We start from the raw sequence: 13,008 nt of genomic DNA, 5'->3' as shown, positions 1-13,008 counted from the left end.
AGTAACCAGACCTAAAATAATCTTGGAGAAGATCTTGGCATCCTGAAGACTATCAAGAAGCTCATCTATTCTAAGAATATGATATTTGTTCTTGACTGTTGATTGATTCAACCCACTGTGATCAATATATAGTTGAAGTGTTCCATCTTTCTTTTTCTGGAACAGTACTGGTGCTTCCCATGGTGAACTGCTAGGATGAATGTAGCCCAGATCTAGCAGATGCTTGAGTTGTTCCTTCAGCTCAATTGCTTCCGATATAGATATTCTATAGGGTCTCTTCGCAATTGGCGCAGCTCCTATTACTAGCTTGATCTCATGATCTACTTCACTTTGAAGCGAGAGTTCTGTTAACTCTTCAGGAACTACGTCCGCATATTCCTTTAGCCAAGTGCCCAAATCACTTTGCTTCTTTATCAATATTCATAGTCAAGACAATCATTTTAAAAAAAAAGTTTTATTCCATTCATATCAGCATAGCCCTTACAATTATTTTCTTGGGGCGATGGAACAAGTTAATACATTAATTCGAGGAGAATAAGATGTTGTTGCATTCAGCTACAGGAACTGAGTAGTAGTACGGATTGGGGTCATCGATTTTCAGGAATCGATAGTTCATTGGAAGATTAGGGTATCTTTTCCTTTGATATCCATTCTTCTCATGACGTCCCAAAACCTTGATTCGGTCGGCAAGGATTCTTTGAATCACTACCCCGTACACATACTTATTCTGGTTAACCCTTCGACCTCCGACCTGTAGGGTCGCGTTTGCATGAGCCTCAACAAAGACTAACAGCTTTACGATCTTCAAATCCTCCATCCACTTGATTCTCTTCAAGTTAATTTGAAGGTACGCAGGTTGATAGGCAGTTATGTAATAGATCCCTGTAACACCCATCCATCTCCATTCCACGTACACATCCATCTCCGTTCCACGTACACAGGCGATGGATTGTAAATGCGGTCTAGGATGTTCATCATCTCAACCCTTTGTCGATAATCCGTGGAATGCATCGCGGTCATAAACATGACTCGAAACACTAAGAACTTGTTCCATGCTTCATAATTCTGCAAGACAGCATTGAAAGTAAGGAAATGTTTGGGACAGTAGCATTTGCTTTACTTCGTCTTATTGAAATTTCCTAAAAACAAGTCCTTTGTTGGTTAGCTCTGATACCAACTGTAACGTGTCCCCTAGAGTCATCCCGGACACGTCTTAGCAGTCCATCGGAAAGGATGTCTAGAAAGCTCCGCCCGGCACTCCCATGGAATGTTACGGGACTTGCGATCTAGGTCTTCCCGCGTCTGCCACGTAGCGGAAGTATCCTGGCCGTTCCCACTTAGGATCGACCTGAATTTGGGTTTGGTCATTAGCTAGCAGCAACTAGCGTCAGACCCGAGCGAACTACTTTACGCAGAAACGCCAGGTCCGAAGCGGAATCACGCTGCACTTGGTTCAAGGAGAATGGGAAACGAGAGGGATGCAAAACTCAACCTCTCTGCCATAGTCCCATTCCGTTCCCCTAAAACAGCGTAAATTGGGTAAAACATAATTCTCGGTCATTGCTTTCGATGAACCTCCCGCTGCTCTTCCAGATCTTTGAGAAAAGTTCCCGGCTAACCGGGACCACCCATTCGTAGGACGGACCCATGGTCCATCCTCCGCACTTTCCTCGGTTTGTTTTAGTTATGTAATTATCTAACACATTAATTTGACATATAACAATCAGCTTCTTTCTCTCTCTCTCTCTCTCTCTCTCTCTCTCTCTCTCTCTCTCTCTCTCTCTCTCTTGTCGCCGCCGCCTCGTCGCCGCCGCCGTCATTTCATCATTTTATCTTTGGAATACAAGGAGTTCCGCCCGTAGGCTTGTCCATAGTCCGCCCGAAGGCTATCCAGTAATCCATAAGGATTACTATTCCAAGTTTCCGCCCGTAGACTAGTATGCGGGCCTCGAGATCCAATCTCGAATCACGTTAGCCTCTTGTGCAGGACCCGGAAGGCGAGGGATTTACGGCCAGAGCCCCCCCTGGCACCCAAGCATCCTCCTGCTCCATGTAGAGCTCAACGGAAAGACTTCTCGCGGCGGGTTTGGTCCACGTTCCCGGCGCGGTCAACAACCCCCTTGGTTAGGGTCAGGCAGGCAGTCGGGGGTAACTGAAGCTGCCTCTCCCTTCAGGCCCTCAACCTGAAGCATTTAGATATCTTTTCATCCTTTAGTTCCTTGAGCAAACAATGCAAACAGTGCTTTCTAAACTATTACAAGCATAATCAATTTCAGTGGACGTTTATTTGGCCAACTGTTAAGGAGTGAATCTTTCTCTCCGAATGAATCCAGCATTCGATCTGGGATCAATTGCGACTTGGCAAGATCCCCAAGGGTTTATTTGTTCACCCTTTTGTCCTTGGGTTAGGGCCATACCCTGTTAACCCAACTTAACCAATACCTTAGGTTTTATTAATAGTAAATCCTGGCGACCATGTCGCTTCAATTTATTGATTGGTCATTTGCTTCCAGGCAAATACCTAACTCTCCTTTTTCTTGGCAATTATTCCCCAAGAAAGGTGATGTAACAGGATGATTACTCATCCTCTTGTAAGTTAAATTTGCACAAGAATCTGCCAACCTCATTCTAAGGATTGGCAAAACTTTCTTGTGATCAAACCACAAGGCTATGCGACGTTGCAACTTGTTGCACAAGTGTCGCCTCCATTCCAAGAGATCATTTCACTTTTGAATGGTGTTTTCTGGTCAAGAATTATGATTAGACTCAAAGTAGGGTTTAGGGCGTCTTCTCACTCACCCCAATCCTAATTGCACTAGACCGACAACGTTCGGTCCTAGGGATTCCAACTCAAACCAAGTTCTAGCACTAGGTCGAATGATCCTTAGGGTAGCAACCTTAAATCGTTTTATGCATGAGCATCCAATTGACTCAACATTTCGTGAATGTGGGTATGATCATTGGGTTTGAGGGTTTTGACTTGGCAACAAGTGTAAAACTAGGTCGAATCCTTATCGCGCTAAACCCTAGTTAGCACTTGGGATAATTATCATATCGACTGAACCATGCCTATATGAATCCCTTGTGGGTTAGATGATTTAGACAATTCAATATACTTGTCTTGCGACAAGGATGAGCCTTTCCTAGAGCTAATAAACTAGATCTAAAGGGAAAAATAGTTACAACTACACCAATACATGTAAACATGCGATTCATTGCTTCTACGCATCACATGGTTCACAATAACCCTATCTTTCCTTGGTAAAGTAAAAATGCCTGATAATCTGGACACTAACTTTCCTAGGTCCTACTAGGACTTACATCAAATAATCATGCCTACAACCTGGTTGTCTACACTTTAGAATCTCAAGCTTTGATAAACCATGCAACCTTTCCTAAATGCGGCTCCTGATGAATGACATTTTTGCATGACGACTATGCAATACACAACTTTCTCCTAGCTACACTGTAGTCAATGAAGCTCATACAAAACTAAAGCTAGTGTTAACTTATTCCATTTTACATGCCACTGGCAAGTCCATAGATCATTTTCGTGCTCTTCTATTTCTTTCGAATAACATCTTATGAGTGTTAACTTTTCCTCATGAATCATTACAAGGAAGATTTATCTAAAAATGTGACATGCCATTAATCTTTCCATGCCTAGTAAAAAGGTGTACCTCAATAATTTCAACCTTGTAATGAGGTAATAGTTGTCCTAGGCTCGTCACTTTTGAATGCACAAAAGGAAACTTACTGATAAGGTCCTACAAATGCATAGACACCTTATGCTCTTTTTCGTTCATTCCATTGAAAAATGCAAATGACCGATCTTCAATCGTGAGTTACTTCCTTTAAAATAGCCAATGTATTTCAATCGCAAAAGTGCATCCTAATTCCATGAATTAACCATGCATAATTGCTACTTCGACGTAAATCAAAAATAGGAAGAAAACCTGGACTTGCGGGTTCGGTGAAATGTCCACATGAATATTAGGAGATGATCCTCCTACGGTTGCGCCTTGTGACTTTTTAGAGGCCATCGCGAATTCGATCTCCGGTTAGCCTTTGTGGATTTCAACTTCTTGCCTTGGCTTGCAGTCTTATGACCTTGGCCCGTCTCCCTTGTATGCGCAATTCCCTTTGAGATATGGCTTCCTTGACCGAAGTTCCGACTTGTGGAATTTGACTTTGGAAGGCCTTAGGGTTCTTATGAGGACCCTTGGACAATGGAGGTTTGAGAGCTTTAATTCGCCTTGAAATTCCGGGTTTAGGAAGGATTTTGTGGGCCTTGCGGAAAAGGGGAACTCTAAATCCCAAGCCTAGGGCCTTATGGGTGATTAGTGGCAAGGCCTTTATGCTTAATTTCTTCAAAATTCTGGGGTAAAGGTTCTTGAAAAAGGGCCTTAAAGCAACCCTATTCAATGGGCTTATGGGGGAAATCGAGTGGGAAGGGGCTTAGAGAAACCCCTCTTCTTCTTTATGAAGAACCGGGCCTAGGGCCGTAGTAGCTTCCTTTGCTTCAAAGCCTGGGATGGGCTTATTGAGGATCAAAAGGGAGGGCTTTAAAACCCGCCTAGGGAATGGCTTGTGTGAGATCCAAAGGGAAGGGGACTTAAAAATCCCGGGGGTAAAATGGGCTTTATAGGGACTCCACGGGAAGGGGGCTTAGAGAAGCCCCCTTAGAAGCTTCCTAGAGAAGCTTCTAAGAAGCTTTTGGTAGCACGTGGCGGCGTGGCGACTTGGAGGCTTGCTGGCGGTGGCTAAACAAGCCCACGTGGCGACGTGTCACCGGTGTCTCCCTCTCCTCCACGGCGCAGCACGACGATTCGTCCTCCACTCCTCCTTCCCCCACAATGGCAGCGTCAATGCCTCCCACAGTGAGGTCGTCGTCTCCTTCACTCACGCCTTATGCAGCCTGTCGCAGCCTCCTTTTTCCCCCCCTCCATAAAGGGGGTTCTTATAGTCCAAGGGGGGGAGAGGGGACCTCCCCACGTGGCCCGTTGCATGGCTCTCTCCCCCCACCTCCTCATGCTGCCCTTACTAGCCCATCCCTTTCCCCCAGCCACACATCGGCTGGGGAAGATAAATTCAAAAATTTTGCAATAATTCCACCTTTATCCCCTTAACCTCCTCCCAAGAGGGAGTTTTCCCGCGGCTATGCAGGTTTGAATCCCCGGCCTTATTTTCCTAAGGTGGAGTGTCTCCATTTCTCGCGTGTGGTTATAGATTAGCTGCTGGCACTGGTGATAATCTTTGCACGAGTTTACGATGAGAGCGGGAGGTCCGTTTAGTAATATTCTCAAATGGGAATATTACACCAGTCTTACCACAATAGTGACATGTAATCCGATCCTTGTTATTGTTGTTGATGAATCCTCGACCTCTTCCTTTGGGTCTAGTAGCTCCTCTAGTGTATAAGAGGTTTTCCCTTGGGCTAGTTTCTTTTACATCTTTGCTTTTAAACTTTCTTTCTTCATCAAGTAGTGAGTGCTCAATATCCTTGAGTGAGAGACTCGGAACATTACTTAGAGTGGACACAAGGTTCTCATATGGATCCTTGTTTACACTTGCAAGTAGTACAGCTATTGCTTCATCTTCATCAATATTCTTTTTAAGAGATGCAAGCTGAGTTTTTAAACTCTTAAACTTATTAATATGTATGGTCATAGAAGCACTGTCTTTGATATCCAGTTTATAAAACTGCATGAGAAGTTTTACCTTTGAGTTCTTTGCTTGAGTACCAAACATTCTATCAAGTTCCTCCCAGGCGGTTTTAGCATTTCTAATGCCAGATATATGATGTAACACGTCATCACTTAGTCCCCAGGCAATGATGCCTAGTGCCTTATTATTCATCTTCTTCCATTCTTTGGATTTGAACTATTCTTCTTCAACGAACCCGTTTTCATCATCTTCCTTCTTGTTATCTGCATCATCTTCAAACAGGTCCCACAAGTCTTTCCGCATTAGGTGATACATGGTCTTTTCCTTCCAGGCATGGAAGCCTTCTCCATTGAACTTTGCTATTTACTCAAGCTCTGCCATGTTGCTAATCTTCAGTTAACCAGTGTAATATTTCCGCGTACCCCGTACCGCAAATATTAACTTCCCGCACGCCGTGTAAACCCTGTGCAAGAGTATTCCCTACTTCGTGATTATTGGTAACCTAATCCACACCATGCACGCTCAAAAATGAGGCCTCCACGTCGAGAATTAAAGGCCGGGGTTGAAGACCGTATAGCCGCAAGGAAACAACCGCTTGGGAAGGGCAATTGGATAAATTCAAGGCAAATTTTTTTATTATTATCCCTTCCCCCAGCCGATGCATGGCTGGAGGAGAGGGAGTGTGGGGGGGGAATGGCCAAGGAAGAGTGAGGTCGAGCTGCATGAGGGGGAGTCCTCCACGTGTGTGGAGGCCCTCTTTCCCACCCCTCCCAACGCCTATATAAACACCCCCCTAGCTAGAGGGTGCAGGGGGGGTGCTGGACGTGCTGGACGAGGAGCTGAAGGAGGTCGCCGTGCCGGACGTGAAGGGGGAGGTCGCCGTGAAGCGACATGCTACCGCCCACACCACCAGTCCGCCGACGCTGCCGCCCAGACCGCCAGTCCGCCGCCCCTGCCGCCCAGACCGCCAGTCCACCTCAGACCGCCGCCCCGCCTGAAGCATGATCCCCCCCGTGGCCTGTAGAAGTTGAAGCTTCTTAGAAGCTTCTTTAGAAGCTTCTAAGGGGGGGGGGCTCCTTAAGCCCCCTTCCCACCACATTCCCCAGACCGCCAGTCCACCTCAGACCGCCGCCCCGCCTGAAGCATGATCCCCCCCGTGGCCTGTAGAAGCTGAAGCTTCTTAGAAGCTTCTTTAGAAGCTTCTAAGGGGGGGGGCCTCCTTAAGCCCCCTTCCCACCACATTCCCCAAAAGACCCATTCATACCCCTCCTCGGAACTTGAAGAGGAGAGGGTGGAAGCCGTAAAGTCCCCCCACAAGACCCATCGAAAAGGCTTTCGCAAAAAGATTTTTAAAGCCGCAAGCCATCCAAGAATAAATTCCGTGCCAAAAGAACTCATAAAGCCCTCTTCCGCAAGCACCATTTATCCAAATCCCGTAAAGGAATCTCCTACGTACAAGGGAAGAAGGCAAAGGTCGGGAGGTTGCATGCCAAGGCAAGTCGATTCGTAGGCCGCAAAAGCTAACCAGAAGCCGAGACCACGCCTACGATGGCCCCCAAAAGATCACAAGGTGCGACTGCGGGAGGTTCATCTCTGAGTATAAAAGTGGATATCTCCCCGACCCCTCAAGTCCAGGTTCTTTCGAGTTATTTTCGCATAAAGAAATGATTAGGCGCGCTTAGTTCATAAAGGGGATTGCATTTTTACGCGTAACTTTAATGCATGTGGAAATTGGGAAAAAATACATTTGATAAGTATCTTTGAAACATTAGGCAGGATTGGAAATATGTCATGAATTTGAACGAGTTATCCACCTTAGAAGACTAGTTGCATGTAGTTTTTGGTACATTATCAAAGTAATGAGTCTAAACTTAGGCAAAGAAATGGAATTTACAAGTGCATTCTCTTCCGTCCTAGACATGGTAGGAATAAGCGTGTGCCGCATGTTAGGCAACATCCTCCTCGTAATGATTTCATGAGGCAAGGTTAACACCAAGAGATATTATTCGAAAAGAAATAATAGAGTACGGAAATGATGGACTTGCAAATAGCATGTAAAATGGAATGAGTTAACACTAGCTTTAGTTTGGTATAAACTTCGTTAAACTACATTGTAGCTAGGAGAATGTTGGGTATTGCATAGTCATCATGCGAAAACGTCATTCATCAGAAACCGCATTTAGGAAAGGTTACATGGTTCGTCAAAGCATAAGATTCGAAAGTAGACAACAAGGTTGTAGGTATGATTATTGATGTAAGACCTAGTAGGTCCTAGGAAAAGTTAGTATCCAGATTATCGTGCACCAAAGAAAGATAAAGTTATCGTGGACCATGTGATGCGTAAAAGCAATAAATCGCATGTTTACGCGTGTTGGTGGAGTTATAACTATTGTTCTCCGTTAGATTTAGTTTATTACCTTTAGAAGGATCATCCTCGTCGCAAGACAAGTATAATTGAATTGACTAAGTAACCTAAACCACAAAGGACTCATATGGGCATGGCTCAGTCGATATGATAGGTATCCCAAGTGTTAACTAGGGGTTAGTGCAATAAGAATTCGACCTAGTTTTACACTGGTTGCCAAGTCTAAACCCGCAAACCTAAGAATCTTACACACGAAATGTCGAATCAATTGGATGTTCATGCATGAAATGATCTAAGGTTTTATCCCAAGGATCATTCGTTTAAAATGATGAAACTCCGACGGAGTTGCCTATTTTTAGGATCATGGGCCAACATAATTAGGAATGGTTTGGAGGATACCCTAAAACCCTGCCACTCGGTTGGAGGTAAATTCCGTGACCGGAAAACGCTAAGAAATTGGGTAGAATGATCCCGTGGAATAGATGCAATACATGTGCAAAAAGCTGTAACTTTGTATAGACTTGAGATTTGCCCACAAGAGAGTTTTATCATCTCTCGAAATGAGGTTGGCAAGTTATTGAAAGAATTTAACTTACAAGAGGATGGGTAATCATCCTGTTACTCACTTTTCTTGGGGGATAACTACCAAGGAAAAGGAAAGGTTAGGTGTTTGCCTTGAAGCAAATGACCAGACAATAAACTAAAGCGACATGGTCACTGGAACCTACCACAACATAACCTAAAGTATTGGTAGGGTATGACCCTAACCCAAGAATGATAGGAATCTTGCCAAGTTGCAATTGATTCTGGATCAAATGCGGGTTGCATTCGGAGAAAAGGAGTCACTCCTTAACAGTTTGCCAGCTAAACGACCATTGGAAATTGATTGTGCTTGTAACAGTTTGGAAAGCACTGTTTGCATTGTTTGTTCAATGAACTAAAGGACGAAAATATATCTAAATACTTCAGGTTGAAGCCTGAAGGGAGAGGTAGCTTCAGTTACCCCCGACTGCCTGCCTGACCCTAACCAAGGGGGTTGTTAACCGCGCCGGGAACGTGGACCGAACCCGCCGTGAGAGGTCTTGCCGTTGAGCTCTACTTGGAGCACGAGGACGCTTGGGTGCCAGGGGGGGCTCTGGCTGTAAATCCCTTGCCTTCCGGGCCCTGCACAAGAGACTAACGTGACTCAGGATTGGATCTCGAGGCCCGCATACTAGTCTACGGGCGGAAACTTGGATTAGTGATCCCTGGTGGATTACTGGATAGCCTTCGGGCAGATTATGAATACGCCTACAGGCGGGAACTCCTTGTGTTTCAAAGATAAAAGGATAAAATGATAATAAAGAAGTTGTTTGGCATTGTTTTCTTTATGTCCTGTGATAAGATTACGTGAAGGAACCAGTGCATAAGAGGGTTAATTCAAAGAAGCTGTTTGTATATGTCAAACTAATGTGGTAGGTAATTACATAACTAAAACAATCTGAGGAAAGTGCGGAGGATGGACCATGGGTCCGTCCTACGGATGGGTGGTCGCGGTTAGCTGGGAACTTTTCTCAAAGTCTTCGACGAACAGAAGGATGATCAACATCACCGAAACAAGTAATGAGAATGATGACTTGGAATTACCGATTACCCGATTCACGCTGTTTTAGGGGAACGGAATGGGACTATGCCTTTTGGTAGAGAGGTCGAGCCTTGCATCCCTCTCGTTTCCCATTCTCCTTGAACCAAGTGCAGCATGAATCCGCTTCAGACCAGGCGTTTCTACGTAAAGTAGTTCGATCAGGTCTGACGCTAGTCGCTGTTAGTAAATGACCAAACAATTCCGGTCGATCCTAAGTGGGAACGGCCAGGACACTTCCGTTACGTGGCAGACGCAGAAAGTCCTAGATTGCAAAACCCGCAACATTCCATGGGAGTGCCGGGTGGAGTTTTCTAGACAACCTTTCCGATGGGCTACTAAGACGTGTTCTAGAGGATTCTAGTGGACACGTTACAGTTGGTATCAGAGCCGACTTACAACGGAATTGTTTTCATAAAGATTTCATTGAAAAAATGAAGTGAAGAATTTGTTCCTGTCCAAACATTTTCTCATCTTCAATATTGTCTTGCAGAATTACGAGGCGTGAAACAAGTTTTTGGTATTCCGGATCATGTTCATGACTGCAATGCATTCTCCGCATTATAGGCAGAGAATTGAAATGATGAACATCTTGGAGAAAATTTATAATCCATCACCGCTATATATAGAGCGAAGATGGACTGGGTCTTCAGGAATCTATTACATAGCTGCCCACCGGTTCGCTTATCTACAGACCAACCTGAAGAGGATCAAGTGGTTGGAAGATTTGAAAGTCGTGAAGCTGTTCATTTTTGTGGAAGCTCACGTGAATTCGACTTTGCATATTCGAGGTCGTAGAGTTGAATTAAACTCATATATATATGAGGAAGTAACCCGTGTAATTCCAGCTGATAGGATTAAGGTATTGGGCCGCCATGGGAAGTATGGATTCCAGCGGAAAGGATATCCTGAACTTCCGATGAATTATCGATTCTTAAAGATTCATGACCCAAAACCCTACTATTACACAGTTCCTGTAGACAAATCCAATACAATGTTGTTCTCCCCAAACTAAATGTAATGATTGGATTATCATCACTCGAGATGTTGTATGAGGCTACACCATATAAATATAAATAAGGATTTCTTTTACCACTATCTGATTGTGCATCAGGGTTGTTGCAAAAAGTTAAGATGCTTCATGAGTTACGAATTAGCTGAACTAAAGATAAGCTAATGTCAATTAACATATAATAATGTTAAGAAAACTTTTACGCCAGGCACAACCCCAGGTACAGGTTCCAAATTCGCCCCCTACATCAAGTACTACTGTGATCCAGGAGAAGAAGTTCCTCCTCAAACAGATAAAGCCACCCGAGTTTGACGGGAGAGGCAGATTCGTCCAGTCGGACGCTGAGATTTGGATTGAATCTATGGAGCACTACTTTGAAGCAGCTGGCACTGCACCTACCAATCAGGCCATGCTCGCCAAATTAAAACTCACCGGTGAAGCCAGACTATGGTGGAAACAATGGTGCAGGGATCAAGGGATTTCAGAGGGGTCCGTTACCTGGGAGAAGTTAAAGCAAGCCGTGCAAGGGAGATATTTGCCGCCCGCATATTGTACTCAGAAAATGAATGAGTTCTATGAGCTAAAACAGTTAGGACTCACTCTTGACGCATACTACTCTAAGTTTGTCTCACTCTTAAAGTATGCGCCACAAATGGACACGACACAGCAGGTGTCCAAATTTTGCGCAGGCTTAAATCCATCTGTAAATACCCGTCTCGAATCTATGCGATCATCAGATCTTCAGGATGCACTCATTCGAGCAGCACCTATAATTCAGGAAGTGCAAGCTAAACCAAGGAGTATTAAGAACTGGACTTATAGCAACCCAAGCAGAGGAGCATTCAGACCCCAGGTTAAGAGAGTTCAAGGCCACAATCAAGGACAAAGAAAGAAAGCAAGGACAAATAACATCAACAACCTTGTTCCTACTCACAGTAATGGCCGAAACCTCCGATGTTTCCACTGCAACGAACTCGGTCACTTCAGAAGGGAATGTCCCAAGCTTAGTGAGGGACACCGTCAAAGTGCTGGCCGCGGTCAGGGAGCCGCCGCCCGTGGAAGGGGAAGAGCTGCCTGCATTACCAATAGGCAAAGATGTGAAGCAGAGGAAGAGGAAGATCCGACTATGGAAGCGGATTTCGAAAGAGCGACGGTCCATGCCGCTCTACACAAGAAGGGGCCGAATCGCCAGTTCTCGGTAATTCAAACACCGTCGGACTATCAAGGTAAAGGTTTCAAAACCTTGATTGATTGTGGCAGTACACATTCCTTTATCTCACCAGCATGTGCTAAGAGATTAGGAATAGCCACAGTAGAAGCACCTACCCTACTTGTGGAATTGGCAAACGGTCGTGAGGTAACTTGTGCTAGGCAAACTGCTAAGGAGGAGTTCTATCTGGGAGGAAAGAAAACCTCAGTCAAATTCAGAGTCATGAACTTAGGCATCCATGAGTGTCTACTCGGGATGGATTGGCTTAAGCCCAATGACGCCCACATGCACTGTGGAAAGGGTCAAGTTTCCTTTCAAAACTCTGACAGAGAGTTTGTTACGACTCAAGGTGAGGCAGGAGTGCCGAGAATCCAGCTAGCCAAGGTATCGCGGATCATAAAAGGGGTTAGGAAAGGATTACCTGTTTACTTGATCAAACTCAACAAGTTAGATCAAAAGCAAGAGTCTCATGAGGGACCCTCTTGGCTAAAAGAATATGCTGACGTATTCCCTGAGGAATTAACTGAACTTCCACCTCCAAGAGAAGTTGATCATGAAATAAGGCTAATACCTGAAGCTGCGCCAATTGCAAAGAGACCTTATAGAATGTCTATTCCGGAAGCTATTGAGTTGAAGGAACAACTCAAGCAACTGTTAGATCAGGGCTACATCTGGCCTAGCAATTCACCATGGGGAGCTCCAGTCCTATTCCAGAAAAAGAAAGATGGGACACTTCGACTATGTATTGATTACCGTGGGTTGAATCAATCAACAGTCAAGAACAAGTACCCTATTCCTAGAATAGATGAGCTTCTTGATCGCCTTCAAGGTGCAAAGATCTTCTCCAAAATTGATCTCAGGTCAGGCTACTATCAAATCAGGATCAAGGATGAGGATATTCCAAAAACAGCCTTCAATACAAGATATGGGCACTTTGAATTCTTGGTTATGTCATTCGGGCTTACAAATGCACCTGCCACCTTCAATAGATTAATGCAGGATATTTTTAGACCATATCTTGATGACTTCATGCTTGTCTTCTTCGACGACATTTTAGTCTATTCTAAACAGGAAGAAGATCATGAACCTCAACTACGGATTGTTTTGGAGACAATGAGGTCTCATAAGTTGTA

The sequence above is a fragment of the Lygodium microphyllum genome, chromosome 30 (assembly GCF_053477565.2).
Source record: "Lygodium microphyllum isolate KBCC chromosome 30, Lygodium_microphyllum_v1.1.10, whole genome shotgun sequence".
In the NCBI taxonomy this organism is placed as follows: domain Eukaryota; kingdom Viridiplantae; phylum Streptophyta; class Polypodiopsida; order Schizaeales; family Lygodiaceae; genus Lygodium; species Lygodium microphyllum.
This window is presented reverse-complemented; position numbering follows the sequence as displayed.